This window comes from Rhamphochromis longiceps, linkage group LG13 (genome assembly GCF_057381845.1).
Source record: "Rhamphochromis longiceps isolate RC_006_pf linkage group LG13, R_longiceps_female_GT1.1, whole genome shotgun sequence".
Lineage (NCBI taxonomy): Eukaryota > Metazoa > Chordata > Actinopteri > Cichliformes > Cichlidae > Rhamphochromis > Rhamphochromis longiceps.
Genome location: NC_140569.1, coordinates 23564355 through 23588978, shown reverse-complemented (window position 1 = coordinate 23588978; position 24624 = coordinate 23564355). Strand labels below are relative to the sequence as shown.

Sequence of the window (24624 nt, the reverse complement as noted above, 5' to 3'; positions counted from 1 at the left end):
AAAGGTGTATAAAATTCATTATATATAAGTGTAACTGTAAACCACCACAAGAAGATTACCCCAGAACACTCGTCTATTTTCGGGAATGGAATCAAACTCTGTTGCCATTGCCTTACTCAGGTTAAAAATATCACCACCCACGACCGCCACCAATGTGCATGAGTCACTAACCACACATTTAACCCTTGTGTGGTGTTCGTATTTTTGTTACTCAGCCAGTGTTCATGGGTCAGGTGGACCCGCTAGAGTTTTGGCTTTCCAAATTAACACTATCAAACAATTTTATGTTAAATTACTCAACAGATGTTTACTTCATCCCAATTACAAGACATATGAACAGCAAACATGGTTAATTTTTTCCCTTTACCTTTGTTAGATCACATTTATGAATTAATGTGCTTCTCGTTTTTCTTTTATATAAAATGTTATAAATAAATCAGTTATAATCAAGTGGAGTGAGTGGAAAGACACAACACATTTACACGTGAACAAATAATTAATTGTTTAATTTTTCTTTTGAAAAAAACTGAACACGGGTCTCACAGACCCGAACACCATACAAGGGTTAATGTGATTAGAGTGCTCATGTAATTTCAAAAGTAATTCATCCGGTGAATACAATATGTGAGGATGACAGCCTACTATTTCTTGATGTTATTCATACCTATTTGAATACATCCTTTTAACATGCTATATCATTAAAGCCTGATTAACCAGTGACTTGTTTCTTTCTGCCTCACACGGAGTTTAGTCAGGCACAGAGAAGAGGCTGTAGGTTTGCAATATTTCATCAGAGGTATATTAAGTTGATAAAAGGGATGGGATGAAAAGAAGGACCATTACTGCTGAGGATGCATGCCAGGTGTCACTCTAATTTAATCGAGGCACTAAAGACAAAGAGCGAACCTGAGGGAAGCCTCTCAATAACAGGCCTGACTGCAGATGACAAGTGGCGGGCTAACCTGTGATTGAAGGGACAGACAGTAGGATTTGGGAAAGCGTCAACCTGCAAACCATGAGAGGATTTAGGAGCGCGAAGATACGAATGTGTGTGAACAAACAGAAATTTGAAATTAATTTCTATCATTTAAAATGTAGGAAAAGAGAAGCAAGTGGACCAGTGCAGCTTCTAAAAAGAGAAGCGGCAGTTTGTTTTCATGCTAACCATTATGGTTATGAGAGGTAGAGCATATGTGCAGGCTTTGCACAGCTTTTAAGAAATGAGATATTCCAGATTCTCTGTGCCATATTGGGTTTCTTTTTTTCTCTGTTGCAGAACCAACTGTGGTCATAAGCTTTGTATGTGTAGCTGTAGCTGTGTAAAATTACTATTTAGATAAAGGTAATCCAGATAAGGTCTGAACAGTTCAGACGGCCTGGACACAATCGTCTTGACAAGCAGCAAATAAAGTCCAAAGTTTTTGTGCCACAGCCTCATTGAGTACTGCAGCTAAATCTATTCTGATGAGGTAAAGGTTGACTGAACTTGAAAAATCACCGAGAACCAGTTGGAACGAACGCAGAAACAGCAGATGTATTATATAAATTGCGTTTCGGCAATGCTATCCAAGTCACTAAGATATTCAATACACCACTTCAGGTCCTCAAGAAGATTTGCAGGATTAGAGGTTGTAAGCTGGGCCAGGTCAATATATTGATCTCCCTTCACTGAGAGCTGCATTCAATTTCCCAACAATTAGATGCACCTGAAGGTTAATATGGTGCTTTGTTAATCTCTTGCACTGTCTAAAACTAACCCTCTCTGTGGTTTTCACTATTTTTTCTTACTGCATATGCTGGCACTGCTCTGACATAGTGGCATGTTGGAGGTTACCCACTTCTAAGGACTTAGATTCCATTTTTAATGTAGTTTTACAGTTGAGGAAACTGCTATTTTATATTTTATCACTTGTGAACAGGCAATAACTGTTAACATGTTACCACATTCACCTAAACCTTTTGTTGCTCTAAACCACCAAATATATATGAAATATATACATATAAACCTTTGCAAAGGTCAACGGTTTTGCATTCTGTTCACCTTTGCATTTTATTCTCTCCTATTTCTTAGCAGATCTGCGTAGCAGGAGATATCCAGTCCTGCGTGGAGAGTATCAGCATGCATGAGTAGCTCAGTTAGTGAGACAGTAGAAAGGACAGTCCCTTGGTCAATGAAGTATCAGTCTGCACCTCTTGAGGTGAAAAAAGAAGCCAGCGTGGAAATGCTGAACCCTTGAATGGTCACTTGAGGTTAACTAAAGAAGCAAGTCAATCCTCAAAGACTCCCATGTTAAAATGTCCAAATGTCCATCAGAACAGACTTAAAACCTGCAACAACAAAAAAAACCTGTTTTGGTCTCCAGAGAGAATGTTTAATAGCAGAAGGGATTTTGTATTTTTTGTATAACATAACTGTTTAATTTGTATTAAGGCTTAACGTTAAGTCGTTTTAAGAGGATTTATTGACAGGTTGCTAACTGCAGTTAACAATAGTTATAGCTAGGCATCACCTTAGCTAATTCAAGTCCGCTGGTTTGGAGAGTCATACTTTTTTGTTGCAGTTAATCGTTAAGATGACTTGCTGTGCAGTTAACCAAGCTAAAAGCTAACTCAAGAAGTCTGGGGTATAGCTCTGGTGAGTGAATTTCTAGTATTTTTGTTAGTGTTTGCATGTGTCTATAAACATGATGACTCAAAAAACGTTCAATGAATATTGATATTGAGCTGTAGAGTGGGGTCATGTTAACAATCCATTAAAATATGTCTTATGTCTAACAAGCTCTTCAAGGTCAACTGAATGATTTATAGGTTGAACTGGCAAAAGTGTGATGTGTATTGTCAACATATAGGAAATGCCGTATGAAGATTATGTCGTATAACATGTCACATTTGACCTCTGACTCCTGTTCAAGGTTAATAGATTGAGCTGAAGGTCAAAGTGATAATAATGCTACAGAGGTATTTAAAACGATGGTTCTTACTACTATTGTTTGAATTGTTAACATTTAGTAAATGATCCTGATATGTGTGAATTCTAAATATCACATCATATTTGCGTACAAATATCATGTCACATTTGACTTCTGATCTCACTTTTACATTTTAGATTTGTCTTTCTTTGATTATTTAAGTACACTTAAAAAGAAAAAGAATGAATATTTTTAAAATACAATACTATTAAAAGTAAACACTGCCCAGAGAGTGAGCTGCCTTGGCAGAGGCTTGCACTCTCGGAGTGCTTGTTTTATTCGTATTTATCCGTGCATGTGAACTGCACCACTTTAGTCTGTGGCTGTACCTTTCTAAATGACTATGTTTTATTTCAGCCCCTAATCTCATATGTGGTCACTTCTGGTTTCAAGAAACCAAGATGATGGTGATCATAAAGCTGAAATGGAAGCTGTGCGACGTATCTGTGACAACTCAAAGGGAAACAACCCAAATGCCTGACACTTGGAACCACAATTAAATAAAATAAATCCAAACCTTTATTTGGAAACAGGCAGAGGTCAAAACCACAAAGCTGCCAGCAAGGCAAACAATTTCAAAAGAGAAGCAGGCAAAGTCAAAGTCTGTAAAACAGTCCAAAAGGTCAAACAGAAACACATCAACAGTAACAGTGGGAACTCTAAAAGGAACTGTTGGGAACACACAGAGCGCTAGAAGGCTTAAAACAACTCAAGTGGACAATCGCCAAAGGACTGAAACTGACAGCAACAGACAAGGACCAAAGATCACAAAATAAAACAGGAAATACCTTCAGCCAGAAGATAACAATCCATAAACCATCACAGAAATCCAAAAAAGAAATGGGTAACATCATGGTGATTATATCAATATTATGAGAAGTGTTATTATTTCACATTTGTAGATAGACATTGTTGTGAAAAACAAACTGAATGTGTGTTGAGCTAGACATTTATTTTTTTAAGCTTTTAATTCTTGTAATGCAACATATTATTTTTAACATAAGAGCACCAAGCATTGCCACACTGTCTGGCTCAATTATTAGGTTCAAATCTGTAAAAGGGCATTATCCATACTGCTACCACAGAGGCCATTTAGCAGTTAGTAATGCCATGATATTCAGGTCTTAGTGGAGATGCTTTCTCTCACACTACTGAAAGGTAGGCACTGTGAGCCTGACCCTGCAGCTCATTCCAAGTCAACCTTACTACCCAGAGTAAATGAGTTTTTCCCCACCATGACCTTGTAACCACACTAACTCCTCCCATGACCACAGTATGTTTTTAACAGGACTGCCTTGGATACCCTCCTAGTGGCAATTTTGTTTCCATCCCCGGTGCCTGATTTCATATTCTGAGGACGTTGCACGACTTATGGCTGTGTGAGAATGAGATTGCTCACCTGGGATCTGGGGGATGTTGCTCCAGTGAGGTATACATTGGGCTAGGAGAAGCAGGAATGACAGCAACATTACATGGCTGAAATGAAACTTCTATAATGTTATCCATATAATTAACATTGCCTCTCTTTGGTTTCTGTTTTCGAATGCAGAGTGGCAGAGGGGATATATGTAGCAATTCTCAGGTATAAATCATGGTCAACATGGGGTAAACCGAAATTTTATAAAATGATATGGTATCTGTGGATGTGTAGCAAGCAGAGCTGGTTAGAGGGATCACACTTGTTCATTTTATACTGGAGCCACTGAAAGAGCAGTGAATTCATGCTGTAAATCCTTATCTTTGCTGGAAATGAGCTGCACAGCAAGGAAGTGGGGGATACTGCCCAACGAGGAAGAAGTGCATTAGCTACAGAGGTTATTTTAAGGCACAAACTAAAGGGCCAAACAATGACTCCAGATTTGGAGCAAAAGAACCGGATACATGTACGAATCTGTTACAGGTGAAAATGTAAGATAATGCTTAGTGCCACAAATGCTTTATTATCATTCAGCCTAGTGCACCTAACTCTTCCATCAAAGAACCATTTTCCATCCAAGCTGACACTTTAAACAGCTAGGGCTAATAGAGTGTAATAATTGGCTGTTAAAACAGTTTTTTAATTCCTTTTTTAGGCACATCCAGAATTTCCAGGCTGGACTTAAAGGCTGGGAAATGAGGGAAAGAATTGAAGATGTTGTAAAAAAAACAAAACAAAAACGTTGTATTTTGCTGTCGTGCCTTCATCCTTAATCGTTCTATTTAAAAATGAACAAAACTTCAATTGTTAGCTTTGTTAATTCCTTGATTCATAAAGAAGTGGCAGCACTGCTTAACTAGTAAATGATAAAGATTTTACTCTGAGGCTGACCACTCCAAGCACCTTTTTCTACAATCTTCAGTCACCCAATCACATTCACATTCATACAAGCACTTTTTCTTTACCTTCACACCTTGTCTAACAGTGGCACACACACACACACTCAGGGGCAACTCGAGGTTCAGTATCTCGCCCAAGGATACTTCGACACGTAGACTTTCCCTGATTGGTACACGGCCTCCTACCTTCTGAGCCACTGCTGCTCAAAGCTGGTATTCATGAGGGGGTTTTTTTTATTAGCACTTAATCCAGTAAGTGTGAAAACTACACTACACTGTCCAGGACTACATTTTCCTCTACACCATCCTCTTCTCACCACTATGATAATGTCAGCTCTACTACAGCTGATTCTGCAAAATTGAGAAATGAGACACGACGTGAGGGTGGTTCCACCTGTGTGTGTGTGTGTGTGTGTGTGTGTGTGTGTGTGTGTGTGTGTGTGTGTGTGTGTGTGTGTGTGTGTCTACCTGTGTAGTAATCTACTCCCTAAACATATGGTGGTGAGTGTTTGAAAACTCAAACCTTTCTACTCAGTGAATATAATTGAACTTACTGCTTTGCCATTTAATGACTGTTGTCCACACCGATAACCAATCATTTATTAGATAGTCAATGAGTGCTACATACAAATGAATTACCTGCATAAATGTATATCTACATTTACACAACACTACGCAACACTTAGCTGCACTTAAAGTGCAGTGCATTCAAGACGTTTCCCAGACAGCATCAAGCCATCAATGATAAAATATCTTCAAACTCTGTTACTAACTCTGCAAGTTGTATATAATAGATATCCTTCTCCTGCAGGTTTACTTTATCCTATAGAATTGCTAATTTCATCCATTAAATTGAACTCACACTGTTCCCAGAAACCCATCGTTTTCTCATCTCGTCACACACCCTTCTACTTTCCACCCTGGTGGCGGATGGAGAAATGGTTGGGGGTACTGCCTCAGTAATTGGAGAAGCCTTCTGAAAAATGCAGATGAAGCAGGGTGAGAAGAAGAGGAGTGAAAGTGGAAAAGGAATACGAACCAAATTCCTAATTATCCGCCCATTTCCTCCTATTCCCTTTTCTTGCTCTGACAGGGTTACAGTCATATGGTGAAGGCTCTGCTTCTGCTTCACATGCTGGCCTCTGCAATAATTAGGCACAATGTACATGGTTGAACAGGGATTGATGCTCACATAAAGGCCCGACTGAGGAGGAGGGGAAGAGGTTCAGGGGAAAGATGGGGTTTGATGAGATAGTTAAGAGCACCGTCAGCACTCTCACAGTTACATATGTTATAAAGAATCACAAGGTCAGCTGCAATTAAAACCTGCATACTAATCATATAGACAGACCACTTAATATGGACTGGGACAGCACATGCATTGTTGCATTAAGATATCTCAAAGTGATCAATGTCTACTGCATTTGGTGCATTTTCAAAATGAAGGGAACAGAGGGTAGTCTAAGATAGCATATAGGCATCTCAAATAAGGGCACTAGTTTCAGTTAGTGACATTAATTTCCTAGTGGTTGGTGATAGGAAGGTGAGATAAGCAGTCTGCTTTTTTTTAATACATCTATAGCACTGTCCCCTGTAGCACATGAGGAGGTGCAGTCCACTGTATCTTTCAGGGCTTTGACAGAAATTGATGACATTTGCACAGACGTGGTCACACGCTTTGTCTTTGCTCGACCTTTTGTCTTTGTCTCACAAATTTGCTCAAAAAATATATATAAGTTGATGTTAAATACTGTTTTTTTTTTTTTATTCTAAAATTATTTAGAAATATTTTTTAAAAAGTGAACGGATGCAACATTTAAAACAAGGAAGAAAATATTCTGCACTATTTTTGGAGCAGCAATCAAAAGCAGGCTTCTTATGGATTTCCTTCTTTTCTGTTACCATGGTAAATGTTCATGACCAAAGTTTCACATAATGAAGTCACTGCATGTAAAAAGACTCTCTGTAAGCAGTAGCTGGCATAATGTTATAGCTTATAAATAGATGTTGTTGTTGTCTAGCTGGCCCAGAGATGGCACGGTTGTTTGTCTAATCTGGTGACTGTAACAATATCGAGACTAAATAAGCAGGTTTACAGACATCATCGGTTCAGGAGATGAGGCTTGAGGCGGCGTTTTTACTTCTTTGGTTGGTTTTCTCAGGCACAAGGTTCTGGCTATGTACACAGCAGCCCCACCCAACCTTTTGTTTGCAAGTGACCCCTTATCAGAAGAAACCTGGCTTAAAGCCAGAAAAGACATTTAATGGCTTGTTTCCCCCCCCAAAAAAAAATTGCTAAACTGCAGGGCTGTATAAAGGTCCATTATAAGATTATTTTTACCTGTGAGTCGCACAAAGCCACCCTAACAAAGTAGCAAGTGGTATGCATCCACGAGAAGAAGGACTAGAAGAGGTTAATGACCCCAAACACAATTCAAGGCACTGGAAGAACTAAGTGTCACTGGCTTTCCAGCGCACTCACCTGACCTAAAAATCATGGACTATTTATGGATACAGTAACGACCCCCAAAACCTAAGTACTCCCAAGATGTTAAGTAGCTCTTTATGAACTGTCAAATCACTCTAGGATAAAACTACTGTCAGCTTCTCCCTTTTTCACAAGTGGTTGCCACAGTGGGTACCTCTGCATGTTTGATTTGGCAGAATTTTTAAACAAAGGGATTTGTGTCTTCTCCTGGGATCAAATCGGGAATCTTTCACATTTTAGGCAAAAGAGGAAACTACTACACTTAAAATCATTCTAGGATATCATGGGTTATTAGGCTTTAACTTCTTATCCAGTCCAGCGAAAAGGAGAAAATAAGTACTATGTTCCCTTGAATCTGATGTATTTTTCATATGAAAAGTGGTCACATCATTTGCAATGAAAAATGAACTGTATTTCATTCTCTTGGATTTTTGTGCTCCACTGTATTCCTCAACCACAATGTTGCTCTATTTTTTGCAAACTGAAAAGCAATTCCACCAACATTGCTGATTCCCATCCTATTTTTATCTTTATGCTACAGATGTTTTGACAGCCGTATTCTAGTTAATTTTTCTCCACGCGGTTTCATATTTAACAAACATACGGACATCTTTGAAAAAGCTAATTCCCACTGAAAGCTCTGACGAGCATTCTTCTCATGGTTAAGCCACCTACCGCAGCTAAAGGAGGCTCAGCACTGCCACTCTTGCAGTGCACCGGGCCGTTCTTATCGCCCCACCACGAGGCCGCAGAGGGGTAATAGGATTGTGACTCACAGAGAAAGTGCCATGCTTACCATGCAGGGAAGGGCTGAGGCACAAGTGTGAACGCCTCTGCGGCTGTCCAGCATCATGAAAGCAGACAGGGGCAGGAGGGAAGGATGTGTTCTCCTCGCTCCATAAATAACTGTGCTAAATTGCAGGCTTTGGAGGGTCAGTGGGACACTGGTCTGCCAGTGTATATCTGAAGGCCTGGATATAACCTGTAATCCTGCTGCCCTGAAAACGAACAGCACAGCAGTTACAGCAAAATGTATTTTCTGTAAAATGGAAGCCTGAGCATTTATGAGCTTGGGGAAAGAGAGACAGGGAGAGGAAGAAGAGCGAGACAGAGATGAGGCGGGCGGAGTTGGTGGGGGGGTTGTAGTGTCTGCGTGGTAGAGTCCTTCCCTGGCTGGCTGGATCCCAGCAGCAGCACAGCATTCACTTTGTACTGGGAGGAAGAAGATGAAAGCAGCACTGGGTCAAATAGGGATGGAAGGGGAGAAAGAGGAAAGGGGGGAGGGTTGAGACCCAGAACCCTTTGGTTTCAGATTCTGGCTGGGTGTGACTCTCACCATTCAGCATGAACTCTTGTGGTTAAGCTTCAAAAGGTTCACTGAATATCTGGGATGACTTGAAATCAGAATTATGGGGCAACAAAGTAAAATTGCACTTTTCAGTTCAACACATTACCGGAATACAGTGTCACCAGTTCCAGCGGTCTGTCATTACGGCAGTGGGTGTGTACGTCAGTTCATGAATGCCACAGTCCTCATGGGAAGGGCAGTGGAAAGCACAGCAGGTGGCGAAAGACCAAACAGGCCCATTTCGACTGTGTACTCTAAATATGCACGTTTTACTTTTTAATGCAGTTAAATGCTTGTGTTCGTGTGACACAGTCGGCGCAGCACTTTGGTTGGTGAATGCTGTGTTTTATAAATAAATTTAACTTACTTACTTTCATATTTGAAAATATAAATGCCTGAGGCAGTGAGAGCTGAATGGAGGGCTGTAGTGAAGATATAAGGTTTTGACTGAATGGCAGACACACAGGTATAGATTTTATATCAAATGTGTGAGACAGGAGACTTCCACTACAGGATTGATTGCACGGAGTTACAATCACTTTGCTGCACCAGATAAGCATGACAAGACTGAAATAATAGGCAAGGCAAGGCAAGGCAAATTTATTTGTATAGCACAATTCAACAACAAGGTGATTCAAAGTGCTTTACAGAGACATTAGAAACAAAAACAAATAAAAAGCATGATTTAAAATTGATTAAAACAAGCAAACAAACAAACTAACTAAACACACACATTTCACACCTGTTCGCGCGATCTGAACCCTTATCGTAAGGGGAGCTACCAGTCCTTCTGTGGACGAGCTACTTTCTATTTTAAATTCCCTGAATTTAAAATACTCTCTAGACCCAGTCTAGACCCAGTTGGGGAGCTACCCAGAGCTCTAATCCCACACCTGTTCGCGCGATCTGAACCCTTATCGTAAGGGGAGCTACCAGTCCTTCTGTGGACGAGCTACTTTCTATTTTAAATTCCCTGAATTTAAAATAGTTCAGTTACAGAGTTTATTATTGTGCGTGTGGGTTGCCAGGTTTACTGAGATCTTCAGTGCTATGAAGAGTCTGCACATTCACCTTCTGGTCTGGGGTTTCTGCTGAACCTTGTCTCCAAACATCATCTGACCCAACTAGCAGGTGTATGCTGCAAGTTTGAGCTAAATGCCTTTCCTGTCTTTCTGCACCCAGGTATGCTTTGCATTCTGGGATGGTACCATAGGTGTACAGAGTACACAAATGGTCAGTAGGACGCAGACTGTCTGATCAGAAAGACACTGAAACACTGTTCTGTATCATTTTAGCTACACACAAAAAAGGACATTTTCATGATCTTACTTAATGTCCTCTTATCTACATGCTGTTGCTAAGAAAGCTAAAATCCATGATATTTCGGTTCCCAGACTTATTTGTTTAGCTGGACTGAATAAAACACATTTCCCTCACAGGCTGGTCAAATAAACAACATTTGCAAATGAATAGAAGGAGAAGAAATTATTATTGTGAGTGTGGGTGACCAGGTTTACAAAGCTACAGGAACAGCTGGAAGCCAGAGTGCTGTAAGGAATCTCTACATTCACCTTCTGGTTTGAGGTTTCTTATGAATTTGCCTCCAGATGAAAATATGTTTAATAAATTAATATTCACATCATGATGGTTGTCGTGACTAAATTTAAAAGCAGGTCTGCTTAGAGATCACCCAGCCTTCTAAGTCTCCAACCAAATATAGTGGAAATATAAGACATGCAGAGTCTAGGCCGTGTACACAGTTTACATAGTTAAACAATTTATATCTGCAGTAGACAGAAAAAAGTGTTCATTCAATTCATTTACACATGTGCGAAGTGCAAAAAATGTAGACAGTTGTAAGACCATAGTTAAACTGTTAGGGTTAATTAGCTTAACATGAAAACAGATATTTATTAATTTTTTTCTATAATTCTCTGTTTAATGACGCAAATCTGCTAAAGAACGTCTCGGAATAAATCTGTTGAAATTCCAGTTTAGTGATGTTGAAGTAAAAGACAGCTGGTGCTTCTGTCTATTTACTTTGAACAGCATTAGTGCTAATATAGCTAGCCAGCAATTGTAAAAGTAGTAACGGTGTACATTTTTATACTTCTCCTTTTATGCATTTGTTAAAAAAAGACTAGATGGTAATTGTTCAGCACTATTTCTGAATGTTTTTGAGAAACATGAATATCTCTAATTCCTCATAGAAAGGCTCGAGTAAGTTAGCAAGTTGCTGAAAAAGCCAGGTAGATTTCTTTAAAGTCTTTTTTTTTTTCTTTGAAATACTTTTCTTTTGCCTTATTCTGTTGCAATAAGCTGTAATGATGCTCATTACAACCCAGTGAAGCCGGAGGGCAGGAAAAATACCCATACCTGATTACTCTAACGGTGCCTAATGGGCAAAAATGAGTGAACATCACACTTGATTTGCTAAATGTACGTCTCATTAACCAGCCACACCGCTACCTGCCAAGCTCTGTTCTTCCCGTTGGTCACATTATTTCATACTATACTTTGTGAGGAATTGGAGACATAACAATAATATGTTATTTTGAAACATCTACTGTCATAGAAGTGTATTTCTTCCTATTTATTTATTTATTAACTTTATCTGCAAGCAGTTCAAGGTGACTTTCATAACAAGGATGTAAGTTTTTTCCCATGAAATCCGCGTCCATGTCTGAAAAGTGAAATTACTCACTAGATCACATCAACATAATGGAATATCATTTTTGAATAGGCAGCACCATCTCAATATCACATCCAAAGTGTGCATCCGGCTGTCAACAATCTTAAAATGCACATGCATAAAATTATTGACTTATAGCAAAACAAGACGGTCAGCCAATAACACGCGTGTCACCGAGGACACGGCTTCTGTTTCCCCCGCATTTGGTGTGTTCCCATTTATTCCTTGTCAAGCTTGATGATGATAAAGTGACACGTGGTAAAAGGAGGTTGTCAGGAGAAGACACGTTCTTTCTTCTCTGTACCTTCTGGTGGCTATCAGGGGTTCGGATCTGGCTGAGAGCAATGCTTGTCACACTGAAAGGTTCAATAGCCCTCAAACTGCAACAAAACCGGTTTTTGTTCGGTGACTGACACTGAGTCACCACATATATAGTTCCTGCTGAGTATCAATGTCTTAATGGGAAATAGGATTTGAGGATTTTTGATAGGAAAAAAACCTTTAAGGTGAAAATTGAAAATGTATTAAATATTGGATAATCTGAAAGAAACTAATCAATGTGACAGTGGTAGAAAACATTATCGTAGCACCTTAGAGCTTTCGCTCTTATCTATTAACAAACATGTATCTGGATGACAGGACCTCAATACAGCGCTAGAGAGCAGAAAACCAGCCTTTATATAATTGTACCACTATTGGTGGAATTTACTGATTCATGCAGTCTCAAGTAAACCTGCAAAAGCAAAGTGTGTGTGTGTGTGTGTGTGTGTGTGTGTGTGTGTGTGTGTGTGTGTGTGTGTGTGTGTATTTTGCATATTCTTATGATAAATAAGCTGTCAAGTGGTATCTACTACTGTATCACAATGTGTACCATCAAAGTTTGGGTGGTAAAAAGATTTCCATTTGTACATTTTTTTCCATCTTGCAGCTGTTGACGGTCACTTGGCAACCTGAGATAGTTTTTTGCCATCAAAGAATTCAACTTTGAAATGTTTTCTCTTTTCTAAAAATATGTAAGGATTTTTTTTCATTCATGTCTTTAAGCTTGTCACATGAAAGGCCATTATTTCTTCCTCTTTTGAGTTTTCTGGTGTCTATCTGAATGATCTGCTGGTCAGATCTGTGGGCTAAATGTGTCTCTTTGATATCCCTTGTATAATCCGATATTTTAATGTTATAGTAAGGGTTCTCTTAATATATGGGAGTTTATATTTATTCTCCTTCTCCCCTTCTGGTTTTTGTTTTAGCTCTCTCTCTCTCGCTCTCTCTTTCATGTGAAGAAGTAGACACACTGTACTTTGTCACTGGGTGAGCTTCTGCTTCAAAACACACAATCCTGTTAGAAATTGGCACAGCCTCGTCCATTTGATGCCAGTCAAAATATTACAGTCTGTTCACTGATATATTAAACAATGGATATTATGCTGTCCATAATGAGATTTGTTTATATGTTTGCCTGGTGGAGTATGAGTTGGAATAGTGCCACGTGGATTAAGCACCTGAATCTGTTTACCTTGTTTTACAGGTTTAAGAGTGTGTGTGTGTGTGTGCGTGTGTGTCTGTTTGCAGTTGTTGCTGTTTGAACCTCAGCAGCAAGACGCGGATGCTATCGTGACAAAGCGATAGGCTTTACTAATATGAGCCAAATGTCTGATCAGGATTCAGCAGGTGTTCTGCGTGAAGGAGACTGACGTTTGCTCGGGACCATCCATCAGAGCTAAATGGCAGATGGTCTTCTCTGTGGCCAGGGAGGAAGTGCACTAACACAATTGCTAGAGAAACACAGGGAGCACTCTACCTGCTGATAATCCACTTACGCACAGACAAAGCTGCTTTAATCTGCCCGCTCCTTCCCTGCAGCCCCCCCACCCCTCCCCAACCTCCACATGACAAGACCAGGCTCCGTGCTGGTGGAGAATCAGCATTGATCCACTGCACGTATGTACACAGGCTGAGCACTGACAGACCATGTTTTAATAAATCCCTAATCGGTCTCGTATGTGGCAGGAGGATCACAGACATTTAATACAAAGATCTAGAAATAATTATAACATTGCTACTTTACTTTTGCTTAATGAATGTTAAATACTGTCCTAACATCTGGTTAAAGTGAAGCAAACACTTAAAGGTGACAAATTACAATAGTGCTGACTTCACCGTGACCTAAAAAACAGAATTAATTATCCACCTGCATTACTACCAAGGTTGTTGTTACAGGAAAAATGATTCTATGTTTCTTTACCTTCTTTTAAATGTACAAAGATGCCTTTTGTCTGCCCTCTGCCTATGGTTAGATTAGTTTAGAATTATCTTTTTAGACTTTCCCAGCAAACACATCTTGTTTCTGGGACATATTGTTTTAGATTGTTTTATCTTCCCTAGCTCTCTGCTGACGAGACTAGCACCATATATGGAGTTGTTTTATTTTATCTGTTTATTATTTGTTATCCTGTTCTCACTGTCTCTGTGCTCTGTGCCTATAAAAATTACCAAGCCACTGTGCATGGTGTGAGTTGTTCTTCGCAGCTCACCCGTGTACACGTTTGATAAAGAAAGTAACTTTGTCTCATTGTGTCTTTATTTCTCCTGGGTTTTTTACAGAGTTTTCCCCAACATTTCTTGGTCCTTCGACAGCCGGAGCACCTCCATCGTGTCCCATCTCCGTGACCAGTCCACGTTGTTCGCCTGTCGACAGCCCACACACCAGGTGTGTGGAAAAAGACCAAGAGCGTTAAATTCGGGTCTTGGCCAACGTCTTAGAAAGCGACCCACGGTGGTGGGGCCCGATCGAGGTGGACCAGACCCGGCGACACCGACCAGGTAGATACAGACACACTGACACAATCTTGCGTAAAAGCGTATTTTAAATTCAGGGAATTTAAAATAGCGAAAGTAGCTCGTCGCGACTGGAAGCTCCCCACCTCTGTGGGTTTAAAGTAGGTCGTCGGCTGGTAGCTTGGAGCTCGTCGACTGGAAGCTCCCCACTCTTGTGGGTTAGGTTTGGAGCTCTGGGTAGCTCCCCCAGCTGGGTCAAGGGAATAAGTAGCTCGTCTACAGAAAGACTGGCAGCTCCCCTTGTGATAAGGGTTCCGATCGCGCGAATAAGTGTGAATGTGAATGTGTGTGTGTATTGTTTTAATTAACGGAGCAAGCTGAATTTTCACGGTCCAATAAGAGACTGAGCTGCTCCTACTGTGTTTTTCTTTTACTGCTATTCACTGACGTGCTGGTGAGTTGAGAGAACGGTCGAGTTCCGTCTCGTAAAGTTCACACCGCTTTTGGAAATAGTCCGAAAGTAGAAGGGCGTGTGAGCAACCACTCTCGTCTCTAATACCAGCGAAGGTGATAGCAGCTGTATTGTGTATATATTACTTAAACAAAAATAAGTAAATACATAAATAAGATGGGTAATCAAGCAAGTGAAATTAAAACTCACTCCTGCTGACGAGCAGTGGTGAGAAAAGAAAAGTCCAGACGCCGGACAAAAACAGAGAGAGATTTAAGAAAACAAAATATAAACAGTCAGAAGAACAGAATCCAACTGCCAGTTTAGTAAAACCAGAAGACGAGACACTGTGCAGTCCCCACAATCTTTTTAGTAAACCATCACTCATTCCTGCAGCCGCATGTGCAGCAACACCTATATCAGGAAGAACATAATAATCCCTTATTAAGTGAAAACTAGAGATCACAGTAGTTTGAGTTAGTTTAAAAGGGTTGAAAACAGACCCCACTGAGTAGATATAAATATAAAAAGTACGAAATAAAGATAAACAAAGGGAAAGTTACAGTAGAAATTATCTTTAGAGTATTTGAAATTAATAATAGCAAGGATAACAACCTGTAAAGTGATATTAACAATGAAACACAGTTGGCATGATGACGACCATGCCCACAATGTATAAAATGAATATAAAGCAAATAATTCACACGAAAATATTTTAATAAAATAAATAAGGTATATTAAGGCTGTGTCATTGTTCAGCCAAGGACAGTGTGTGAAAAGGTAACTGTCTCCACCCTGGGAAAAGGATGATTCTGCAGGTCATCTGAAGCCCTTGATGGATACAAAATAAAATATAAATAATATATTATAATAGAACTGCCTGGTCCGCCATGCAACAGAGAGAACAAATGTGACCACAGATTGGATGAATTCTAAATTATCTGTTTGCTGAATAAGATGATCCTAACTAACAAATTGGCTCAGGAGTAGTATAGTGGTACACACTGATAAAATATTATAATATGCTATTGCTGTTATATAAGACAAAGAGGATAATATTAACAATGACATAATATTAATATGAAGAGGCACCTTAATCGGTTATGATGTGAGGTGGATAATTGTTAAGCAGTAGTCTGCATCAAGCTTAAGGTTTGCTGAAACTCAGTGTAATGACATGTGAGATGAAGACAATACAGAGAATAACTAAACTAATGAAGTGCATAGAGGCACTTGACCAGCTTGAAACCTATCATCCTAGAATGACACATTGCTGAGATATAGAGCACACCTATAATAACAACCAATAAGCAAAACCCTGTAGACAACAGCTACAACTACAGGATTGAGAAGCTGAATTAAATATGTAGACACTGCTAAGCTGATGAGCATGTTCCACATTTTCTTTTCTTTTTCTTTTTTGTTTCTTTTAGAGCAGAAGCTGCTGTAACACACCCAAAGAAAGACTCTAGGTCTGACCAACCGTCTCAGTCGTGGGCAAAAAGATGTCAGTCAATAAAATTCTAAAAGATAATTTATTGACGAAAAATATATCACGAGATAAAAGATAAAACAGTCCAGTGTCCCACTTATGAATTGTATAAAAACACACAGTCCCAAGGCCAGAGCCAGCTATGCCACACGGCCAAGTTGCACCCCACATGTTGCCTTTAACAGGGTTAGAAGTTGTCCTTGGAGACCCACCACCCTGCAAGCATATAGTCAGTGGTCACTCAAGCCTCTGCAACTCTGCTGCCTTTAGGCTGTGGCATATAATAGGCCCTGGACTGCACAGAGAGACAAAACAACACAGCAGTGTTTGTAGTGTGGGCTATAAGTAGACCAGTGTGTCAGTGCAATCAAGTACACCTGCCTCTAATTAGTCCAACCCCATTCCAGCCATTGGCTCACCAAAAATGTGACACACACAAAACCACTCCCAACCCAGTGCAACTTCACACAATAATATGGAGCTGAATTAACACAGGCACATTAGTCTACCATGTTACAAGCTGCATGCTATTACAAGCCAACATATGCAGACTTCTGCCTTGTTCGGGTGGCAGCATTATTCTTTTTTCTTTTGTGTCCTGTCACGTTTATGTTTTTTGTTTTTGTTTGATTATTTTGTTGGTTTTGGAAACGAATTTAAACGAACTTGTGACAATACTTGAGAATCACAGTGACACATAGTGATTAGGCATATGATTGAAAAATGCCTAGGTTTAGAGCTGTGAACTATGAGCTGTGAGCAATGCAAAGTTAAATATATATATATTTGTATAAATGGGAAACAACCCTAACTTGAAAGTTTGAAATGTGTGAGATCCATGAATTGTTTGAAGAACTAGAAATTATCTAAAAATGCCTTAAGTGAAAATGTAGAGTTGCATCTATTCTCCCAAACCAAAAAAAAAAAAAAAAAAAAAAAAAGGAGAAGAAGCATTCTGTAACTTAGAAATAAGGCTGACGTGTTGACAACAGACTAAAACACTAATTCGCAGGTGGCTATCAGGAACAGAGAGGCGAGCAAAGTCACAAACACCAAGGCTGCAGACAGCCACGCAGAAACAGCAGATAACATAGAGACAACGCCTGCTAGAACCGTGGAGAGGAAGGTCACTTCACACGAGATTGTAGGAGTAAGCCACAGAGAAATAACGCAAAACAGTTTTGAGGCAGCCACTTAAACTGACAGTTTTCAAAGGACAAATTAGTTGTAAAGTCAGCTTCAGGCCACACAACTGTACAACAATTAACTGCCCCTTTAGAACTAGTACATACAGCAAGTGGCTGCAGGTGCTTTATTAAATGCATATATGACCCGTCGTGTCCAGTAAATTTGCTAGGTAGAGACGCTCTGACAAAACTTAAGATAGCAGTCATGCCATTCTTTTCTGGTATTACACCTGAGTGCATGCTAAATGACACCCGCCACATCCACTTTCCAGAAACCGACCGAGTATCACAACATTCTGAGATTTAAACAAACTCCAGGCCCAGATCCACCTTATGATCAGCAAGTGTGGAAGCTAGGAGAACAGCATTTGACCTTACAGCACAGGCCGAAATTGTGTAGGTTACGCAGTAACCACAGATAGTAAAATAATAGAAGCAAAACCACTTTCTTCTTCATATTCTGCACAGAGCGCTGAGCTGTCAGCTGTGATTTGCGCATGTGAAATACACAAAGATAAACAAATAACCATTTATATAGACAGCCAGTATGTTTTCTCTGCTGTGCATCATTTTGCAAAAAATCTGGAAAACCAGAGGAATGATTACACCAACCGGAAAACCAGTTCAGCATGCCAACCTCTTACAAAGCCTACTGACTCTTTCATTACTACAGGCAACAATTTTGCTGACAGAGCAGCAAAATAGGCGGCACAAAAGACAAACATCACATTGATGGCAGTAAACACACATCAGATTCCACTGGATGTGTTGAAAAATGAACAAAAAGCAGCAAGCACAGCAGAGCAGGCAAAATGGCTAAAACACGGTGCAGTTCTGACAAACGATTTAATGATGTGTTATGGCAAGCCAGTGTTGCCAAAATCGCTCCACAAGATGGCGGCATTAGTGACTCATGGCTGTACGCATTTGTCATCGGGGGGAATGACCTGTATTGTCAACTCTCATTTCTACACTGTAAATTTTGAAACTTCAGCAAAACAATTTGTCAGAACGTGCATGACGTGTCAAAAATATAATGCTCAGGGTAACCTGCGACCAAAAAGAGGCCGTTTTCCAACTCCGCCTCACCCTTTCCACACAATTCATATGGATTTTATTGAGCTAAGCGAATGTCAAGGGTCGAAATACGCCCTAGTGGTTATAGATGTGTTCTCAAAGTGGCCGGAAATCTATCCAGTGAAAAAGGCAGATGCAATTTCAGTAGCAAAATGCCTGTGCAATCACTTCATACCCACATATGGCATTCCAGCTTTGATACGATCAGACAACGGCACTCATTTTGTAAATGATGTCATCACTAAGGTCTCTGAAGCACTCGGTTTCAGCATAAAACACCACTGTGCTTATCACCCTCAGAGCGCAGGCCTTGTAGAGAGAACTAACGGCACTATAAAACAAAGGCTCAGGAAATGCATGGCAGAAACAGGAAGGCCGTGGCCTGAATGTTTGGGTTTAGTGAAAATGTGGATGCGCTTAACGCAAGGCTCCCATAAACTAACTCCATTTGAAATCATTCATGGCAGGCCGTTCCCACTGCCGATCACCAGTCAACCAATAGACAAAGCAATCAGAGAAAACACATTAGGAGAATGGATGTCTAAGCTATTGGAAAACAAAGAGATCATTGTACATAATCAACAACCTGATGATGTTTCTCCAGTGTCTTGCAGACTAAAGCCCGGTGACTGGGTTCTGATCAAGGTGCTCCAAAGGAAAAACTGGAGCACACCCAGGTGGGAGGGGCCATACCAAGTCCTCCTCACTACACCGACCGCTTGCAAAATTGCGGAACGACCATCCTGGATCCATCAGAGTCACTGCAGGCGAGTCAGTGAAGCCATCTAAACACAGCTGACGGCAGGCTTGCCCACTTGTTGTGATCTCGCCCGGTGGAGGGGTCAGCTTTCCTGGCCGGGGGGTCTACTCGCGACAGGAGGGTGTGTCCCGTCGTCATGAGGTGGTGGCTCTTAACAACTGCAGCGGCCCTGACCATGGCCGGGCTCCTCACCTTTGCTTCCGTGAGGGACAACAAGTCACGCTATATGGAGAAAAGGCAGACACTGTATGACAAAGGACAGTACACCAAGTTTCCCCATGGCTACGCCACTAACTTTTGGTGGCAGTTTATGAACACTACAGCTCACTTGAATAACAAAACTGACTGCTATGCATGTACCCATATGCCCCTATCCTCGCAGACGTCTGGCCTGTGGCCGTACAGCATACCTGAAGATCGCAGTTGGTGCCTGTTGGGCCTGGCAACACACCCAGGCTACGGTACTCTTTGGTCCAAGGCCAACTACAGCATCCCAGCAAAAGCTACCTGGAGGTCATCGTCACTCACAAATGTGAACTGTTCCGGACAGACCTACCTACTGACCTGGCCCCAAGTCTCAGACCCGCTGCCTGACGTAATTCTACTGAACAAACTGAACGCATCACAACTGCCAGTATGTGTGATGAACAATGGATCACGGGCAGTGGGGGAGCTGCCTACACACCTATGTAAGTACATATACACTTTCTGCCCACCAAGGAACGAGAGGAAGTGTATGGCCTGTTCAATCAACGCCACCTGTGCCAGTAACACGACGCTGATGAGCCTCAACTGTCGCTCCAACTACAGCTACCGAATGCCACTACAAACAAAGACTCAGTACCAGACAGGATGTGCACGGACGGCACCCAGCAGTAGAGGAACCAGAGTTTTGGCTGACTGGTACTTCCTATGTGGCAATAAGGCTTATCTGTCACTCCCTGAAGGTTGGGGGGGTCTGTGCGCCCTGGTGCAATTATCAGATCACGTCTTCTTCATGCAAAGTGTTGCACATCACCCAAGCAGCCGACAGAGACGTGAAGTGGACATCGCCTCACCCAATTCTTTCGGCATTACAGTGGACACTGGAGTGCCGGGAGAGTTTCGCATCTGAGGAGGAGGAGTGAAATTCTTACAGAGCTTGATCCCCGGCATTGGAGCTGCCGAGGTGCGGGATCATGTGGAGATCAACCGATATGCTCTGCTACGACGCATCAACTTTGACAAAGACCCTGGGACCGGCTTTAGCAGGAGAACAGAAGGCCATCAGAACGATGGTGCTGCAGAACAGACTGACTCTAGACCTGCTAACAGCATCACAAGGAGGAGTTTGTAAGCGGAGACATTTATGAAGCTTTGCAGAATTTGACCATTCTGCAGAAATATGTCACTGACCACACATCTGGAGCAGCTACACCGCCATGTCTAAGAGTAATGATTTCAAAGATGATCACAACTACAATGACTGCTTATGTTGCCGTGCCTGAAGAAGACCAGCATCCCGTTGCAATTCTGTTAGAGGAGAACTTGTAATAACTGCTAATGAATGACGTGGTGATTAAAAATGACTTGTCAAGTGATCACGCACTGATTAAAACATTAGTAGGTTATGCAAGTTTTCATCCTTTTATTTTTTGAAGTTTTCATTTTAAATATGAAGTTTTCATCATTTTACATATAAAGTTTTCAATTTAAGGTTTGCATCATTTTAAATATAAGGTTTTCATCCTTGTATTTTTTGAAGTTTTCATTTTACATATTAGGTTTTCATCATTTTTAAATACAAAGTTTTCATTTTAGTTTTCATCCTTTTATTTTTTGTAGTTTTAGTTTTATTATTTTTTCTTGTTTATTCCGCTTGTTATTTCATTTACTATGATTTTCATTTACTATGATTTTCATTTACTATGTTTTTCTTTTTATTATTTTATTTTGTTTTATTCTTTAGACCAAATGATTTCCATTTCTGCTATGCTGACATTTTGAAAATTAAAAAATTGCTTAAGATACTTAATAAATAACCTTCACAGACAATTGTTGTATACATTTAAAATAAGTTAAAACAGGAGGGAATGTTACAGGAAAAATGATTCTATGTTTCTTTACCTTCTTTTAAATGTACAAAGATGCCTTTTGTCTGCCCTCTGCCTATGGTTAGATTAGTTTAGAATTATCTTTTTAGACTTTCCCAGCAAACACATCTTGTTTCTGGGACATATTGTTTTAGATTGTTTTATCTTCCCTAGCTCTCTGCTGACGAGACTAGCACCATATATGGAGTTGTTTTATTTTATCTGTTTATTATTTGTTATCCTGTTCTCACTGTCTCTGTGCTCTGTGCCTATAAAAATTACCAAGCCACTGTGCATGGTGTGAGTTGTTCTTCGCAGCTCACCCGTGTACACGTTTGATAAAGAAAGTAACTTTGTCTCATTGTGTCTTTATTTCTCCTGGGTTTTTTACAGAGTTTTCCCCAACAGTTGTGTAATGGTGCAGAAAACTAGTCTTAAAAAGGCACCTGAACAATTTTAAGTGATTTGTTTTAAGTATTTGGAGTATATGGATAACTGTCTCACATGTTTGCTTGTTCAACAATTTTAACAGGATTTAGCTCTTGTTGTTCATTTGACTTCAGTAACAATTTTCAACTGCCATTCAAATGTTTACCTAAAAACTAAACAAAGCATACTTTGCGTGTGATTTTTGTCTGATTTAGTGCAGTTTAATGAGCACAAATTAGCGGTTCACATTTGAGTCAAGCCCTTCCTCATTAGAAAAGACAGATTTGGAGCTAGACCCATCAGGTGCATCAGGCCAGGACCTGGAAGTCCCACAGGGAGTCATTATGTAAGAAGATGAGGTTTGATTAAGATATTTTCCAGGTTTTTCCCGCTGATTGGGCTTCATTAAACAACACTGACTTATTGAGAAATCTTATGCTCATCACTCAGGCATCAGAAAGGACTGCTGCACTGAACTGCTGCCCAGATCAAAGCGGATTTATAGCAGGTTTATTTTTCTGCGTGCTAGTGTGCTGAGCTGTTTTGCCTATGAACTATTTAACAGTTTGAATAACGAGTTGTCCTCTTTTCATAAGGCGTGAGCAGTGGAGCTCTACAGGGAGGAGGTGTCAGAGCGGAATAAGTAGGAGAGAAGGAATGAACAATTAGTGTAGAGTGGTGGAACAGTTCCATGACAAGCAGAGGCGAGGGGGTAGGGAGCCCTGAAAGAGGCCAGGTGCAATATCACATCCTTCCTGTCAGTGTGCTTAAAAGGAGAGCAGAGGAAGAGCTTTTAGCTCCAAGGGACGCATGTGGAATGCTGACCATAGGCTGGAAGAATCGACTATTCAGTGTGCGTCTCATCCATGTGCCCTACTGGGTCGGGGAGGTATCTACCAAGTAAAAAGTGCTGCCAGCATCTTCTGAGGTGCTTGGAATACCGACAAGAAAAGTCAGGTCTGGAGGATGAGTACTGACCTTGATCACTGCAACTGTTATAGTCATGCATACGAGTTAAAAGAAAGAAACAACATATATTGTTCACGTTTTTTCAAATAACATTCTGAGAATGTTTACAGGGAGCATTTGTTACCTTTAGCTGTAAGAGGGGCAAAAAGAGAGTAAACTTTGTGATTTTGTAGGAATGAATTGGCATTATTTATGTCAAAATGTATTTATTCTGTCGCTTTAATCTATTCTGCTTTAATTTCATCATGCTGTGCTTAAGCCTTAAAGTCACTTACCTTCATAGCGTATCAGGAGATGCTATTTTTTGTCATGCTTTGGAGTTCTGAGGGATTTTTGAGCACGTCTTTTGTTCCCATGCATGTCTTTGCTTTAATTCATCAGCTTCTCTGAGGGAACTTTGTTCTCCTATTTTACAGATTACATAAAATGCAAATGCAAAAAAAAATGCTTTAAAAAAAGCTATAGATAACATTTAAAGTTAGAGCACATTGAGCTCAAAGTGAAGGATTTAAAGAGAAATAAAATAAAATAAGAAATCATAGACAGGAGATTGTATTTTTTTTCCTGCTGTCCACATTTGTCAGGCCTGGTATTTTTGGTTGGTAATGATCAACTTTAAATTGTATCTTTAGACACTTGGGCACCAGCATCCTGTTGCAAAAAAACAAACAAAACAAAACAAAAAAATCTGTTACCAAACAGTAGTTTTTCTCCAACTAAGCGATTCCCAAAGAACTATTAGTCAAAAACGGATATATCTCAGAGTAGGATGCAATGTGTCCTGAAAAACTTGTCCTGAAGCACATGAACAGTATCTGGTAGTCATGTCTATATAAAAAAAAAACAAAAAAAACAAAGTCAAGTAATGAATCCAAATTCTAAAGTTTTCATTTAAATCATTCTCAACATGTGCAGAGAGGACCAGGAGTGCGGAGTTGCAGAGCCCGGATCTCAACATTGTTGAAGCAGTGTGGGATAATCTCTACAAGAACAGAACAAAAGGCAGTAAAGATCCAAAGAAGAGCTTCCGATGTCCTTCATGAAGCCTTAATAACTATTTCTAAAGACTACTTTCAAGAATTACAAGCTTGTCTAAGAGAGTTCATGCTGTGTTTAAGAATAAAAGTAGGTATCAAATATTCACGTTCAGGTTTCTCCGAATTTTAAAAACTCTGTTTTTGTCCTCTATGGAGGACATAAATGTTCACTCAATGTCACTAAAACACAGCGTACCCATTTTTCCCCTGTAAAGAAATGCAGGGTGGCTTTTGCACAGTACTGTATGCTTTTACTACATAGATTAAAAAGTAGATAGCGAAAAAGAAGATAAAACAGAAGAAAAAATATCCATCTTTATATAAAACTATATTCCACTGGTCAAAATTACATTTTTCTCTGATCTACTCTGTAGCAGACCGTCAGTCCATCTAAAGGTTAACATTTAATGGTTTTTTCAACTTCCAACTCCCTGTCTCTTTGATTGAGTTTAAGTGCTACCCAATCACCATTTACTGGTGATTGCTATAAAATCTTGTCAAACTAGTTAATTGGTTCTATTAGTAGAGCGTTTTTGGAAAGGGCTTCCCATTTCTCCCGAGG

General features: G+C 40.1%; 1 pseudogene across 1 annotated transcript; it reads left to right on the top strand.

Moving 5' to 3' along the window:
• Positions 1 to 14453: 14453 nt before the first annotated feature.
• LOC146655866 (uncharacterized) lies at positions 14454 to 21972 on the top strand (annotated as a pseudogene). Its single transcript, XR_014914374.1, has 2 exons — positions 14454 to 14633; positions 19400 to 21972. The product of XR_014914374.1 is annotated as an uncharacterized LOC146655866 (transcript).
• The last annotated feature ends 2652 nt before the right edge of the window (positions 21973 to 24624 follow it).